Here is a 4,103-nt window from a genome sequence, read left to right as displayed (position 1 = left end):
CCTGATTTGCAGATTCTATTTTTTTGTATAGCCGATCTTGTATGTGAAGAAACTGCAGAAATGGGCAGTGGCTGTTAGGTCTACACCCGTAGCTTCTCAACTGGGGCCTGAATCTCTTGGCCAAGAAAACCTAGTGAGCTTGTCCCTTCCAAGTGCCCCACGGGTCAGCTGATTTGCGAGCATTTAGCCAGGGGTACACGATCCCATTAATCTGTCCTGAAAGACGGTGCTGCGTGGCTGATGGATGCTTGGCCAGTAGTCTGAGTGATCAGTGGTTACTGGGCTGTCACTGCTCTCAGTGGTTGTCGAGGAACTTGTGAGGTGACAGAGCAGGTTGATTGGAAATCCCTGAGTTCCCTCAGTAAAGGGGCCATGGCTTAAAGCTGTAACAAAAGGGCAAACGTGGTGTGGGATTTGATCTAATCCACAAAGCCCTGGAAGAGATGCACGAGCGTGTACTTCTAGGGAATAGGTTTGCAGTATTAAAAAGTTCAGTGACTAAAGTGTTGGAGATGAAATTGAACGTTGGGAGGCCACCCCTTCACAAAGGATGATGAGTAGTAAGTATATAGAGGTCTATTCTTGGGGCCGTTGATTCTGTTACATAATAGAATTCTTCCAGCATGTGGATCACGAGAACTGGTACTAATTTCAGGTACAGAAATAAAGGCTTCAAACCGCTGAGAATGGTCATGAGGAATCAGCCCTTTTCGTGTTTGTTGCCAGCCCCTGTCTTGTAGATAAAGGCTAACCTGGAACCGGCTGAGGTGTGGGGGAGGGTGGGTGAAAGGCTGAGCCACCGGCATGTGCTCTGGAAATAGAAGATGATTCTAACCCCAGAGGTGGAAGCTTTATTAAGATAAGGTCCTACAAAACTGATCTAGTAAAAGGAAGAATTTACCACTTGACTCCAGACTGATAGTCTTCAAACGTGTGGGTGATACTTTGAAATCAGTAAGATTTGACTGTAGACAAGAGTGCTTTTCTTGAGGCACTTGTGGAAGCAACCCTGGAGGCTGTCCCCACAGAAAACCACAAGCAGAGGGTGGGAGGAAACAATCACAGGCTGTAGGTTGATGTGCAGGTCCTGTGCTGTGCTGTAGCTCAGCTTAACATCTTTTGCTCCTTTTAAGGACCTCCAATTCTCTAGAAGGATTATTCCAAGTTAAAGTAGCAACATCAGTATTAAAATCAGCTGTCTGGAACCAAGCAAAACCAATTACCTGTGAACTAGGAGGTTTGTCGACACTGTAGTGCAGTTGATGTGACTTGGGTGTACCTCAGGGCTGAAATTAAGCATAGTTCTCTCCACTTGATGATTGAGAAAACAGATGTGGGAGTTTGCAAGGCTGGTAAGTGGTGGAACCTCATCTGGAACCCGGGACTCTCTGCTCTTCCGTCGGATGACGACATTCACAATCTTAGTAGCTCATTTGACAGATTGGTTGGTACGCGCAGTGCATCGTGGGGAATCAGCGCACAAAGGCGAGTCAAGCAGACACCCTGTGCTTGGGAAGCTGACGGCCTGAGAGGGCTGTCAAGACCAGCACAGAGCCTTGACGCGAGGCAGAAAGGGGCAATGCCACCACTGGTGTGGCCGAAGAGCCACAGGATCTCTGAGGATTGGGAAATCTTCCCCACCCTCATCTGTGCCAGGGAAGGCTTCATAAGGGAGGTGCCACTGAAGTGGGGCATTCCAGGTAACGTGGAACAGGAGTCAAGACCTAGAGGTGGAAGCACCCAGTGTGTATGAGGAATCTAAGCTAGGACCGTTTGGCTGGAACAAAGGGCCTGCATAGAGCAGAAAAATACAGTTCTGTCTCTCACTGTGTGCCAGGCGTGTGTCAAGGGCTTCAGGTGTACATCGACTCATTGATTTAGCAGTAGAGCCTCAGTCCCATGGTGACACTGAGACTCAGAGAGGTAACATAACTTAGCAAGTAGGTGGAGAGAAGGGAGTAGAGGAAAGTGAGGGCTGGAAGGTTGGTGTGAGATGAGAGCAGGCTAAGACCTTTAGATGTTTCTGTACAAAAGCATCTCTGACAAATGTCTCGCGGCGCTCTGCTCCCTCGTTCCTCTCCCCGACCTCCAGTCTCTTCTGTCTATGTCCTCGTTCCCCTCTCTGTCCAACATTCACCCCTTCCTTCTTCTCCCGTTACCTCCCGTGTCTCCCCTCAGTCTGCCTGCCCCACCCCAGGCCTCAGCAGCCCTCCTGCCCCGGTGCCCACCCTCTGCAATAGGGACAAGCAGGGACAAACCGAAAATTCCTTAAAATGGTGCTGTGAAGACAAAATGTGAACTGGTCAGCTAAAACTGAGCAGCAATCTACAAAAACTAAAGCCTATTCTAATTTTACCTAGAAATAGGTCAGAGAAACAGTATCTTCGGGAGCCACACATTCCACTCGGTAGCTCGACTTGACCCCCGTCCTTGTTTACAAGCCGGAGTGGTGCCCTCTTGTGGCGTCAGTGTCGAAACACAGGTCTCTCTTCACAAGAGCGAAATTAAGAGCTCCTTGACTAGTTTTTAACTTTTCAGGAGATAGACATTATTTCAAAATTAACACAAAATCTGAGGCTTTGGTAATTTCTTCTCTTGCGCTCTCTTAAATCTTCCTAATTCAAATATTCATAAAATGCACTGTTCTTGGGGAGCTTGTTAAAAATTCCAGTTCTAGGCCCCACCCAGGACAGTCTGGCTCTCCTGGGTGTTAGCTGAACAATGCCCAGGTCCCACCCACTTCCCAAGGGCCTTCAAAAATGTCTACGAACTGAAAAGAAACGTATCTTCTCCAAAATTTGACCAAAAATCTGCAAAATCAGAATGAATAACGGGGACGCTTACAACAGGGAACATTGGCAGTAGCTGCGGCACAATTCTTACATAACTATATGGAAACGTAATAAGCGTTTTAGAGAAAGAACAATATTGACTATTTTTTTTTAAAGATTTTATTATTTCCTTTTTTCTCCCCAACACCCCCGGTACATAGTTGTACACTCTTCGCTGTGGATTCTTCTAGTTGTGGCATGTGGGACGCCGCCTCAGCGTGGTTTGATGAGCAGTGCCATGTTCGCGCCCAGGATTCGAACCAACGAAACACTGGGCCGCCTGCAGCGGAGCGCGCAAACTTAACCACTTGGCCACGGGGCTAGCCCCAATATTGACTATTTTTAACAAAACTTAGATTTGTAAAATTTATCAACATCTTTTCAAAAATATTATGGAAAATACATAGTTGTTTGGCCCGTGGGTGCATTTTCTTCGTCTGGTACGAGATGTGACCGAGGCTCCAAGGGTCGAGTGCCCAGCCTACAAACTCCAGGGAATGGCCTGCCTTCAGGCAGAGATTCTGATCCGGAAGCTCTGATGTGGGGCCCAGGAACCGGCCTTTTTAACCAGCATCAGCCAATTCCTCTGGGAGAGCCACAAACCACACCTGTGGAAACACTACTGTGCCTAATGGGGAGCTATCCCGGAAACTTGAGCAGGAGAGAAGCATCATCGAGCTAAACTTCCGGGAAAGTAATCAGGAGTATTATATTTAAGATGGTTTGACAAGGGGGCAGCCGAGGGTCAGAACTTGGTTACCAGCATCTGAGAAACCAACTCCTGAGAGTGAAATATCGTGTGTAATGTACGTGCATGCATTTTCTTGGGAGACTGTCCATAGCAATAATCAGATTCTTAAAAGAGCCAACGACCCAAAACAGTTAAGAGTCACTGGTCCGTGGTTTCCTTCCGCGGCTTCCAGAGCCCCAGGGATTAACCAAGGTTTTCCAGGCACGTCATTGCAAGCAGTAACGGTGCATATTTCAATATCGATTTTTAAAATTAATAACTATTTAAAATATTTTTAAATATCTCCAAAACGGGGTGTGAGTCAGGCAGGAGCCATGCCTGACTCACTCGCTTCACAGCCACTGTCGCCAGCCGCCGTGCAGCTGCAGCAATCCGGGTCATTGCACAGTTTAAATTGTCTTTAATCTTAGTCCTTTATGGTTAATTTATATCCAGAAAGGACAATTGGTTAAAAACAGGAAGCACAGGGAACACAGAGGGTGAAAAATGTTAATATGGCAGTTAAAACATAAACACGACAG

The sequence above is a fragment of the Equus caballus genome, chromosome 11 (genome assembly GCF_041296265.1).
Source record: "Equus caballus isolate H_3958 breed thoroughbred chromosome 11, TB-T2T, whole genome shotgun sequence".
Lineage (NCBI taxonomy): Eukaryota > Metazoa > Chordata > Mammalia > Perissodactyla > Equidae > Equus > Equus caballus.
The sequence above is the reverse complement of the archived record's forward strand: the minus strand, read 5'-3'. Positions refer to the sequence as shown.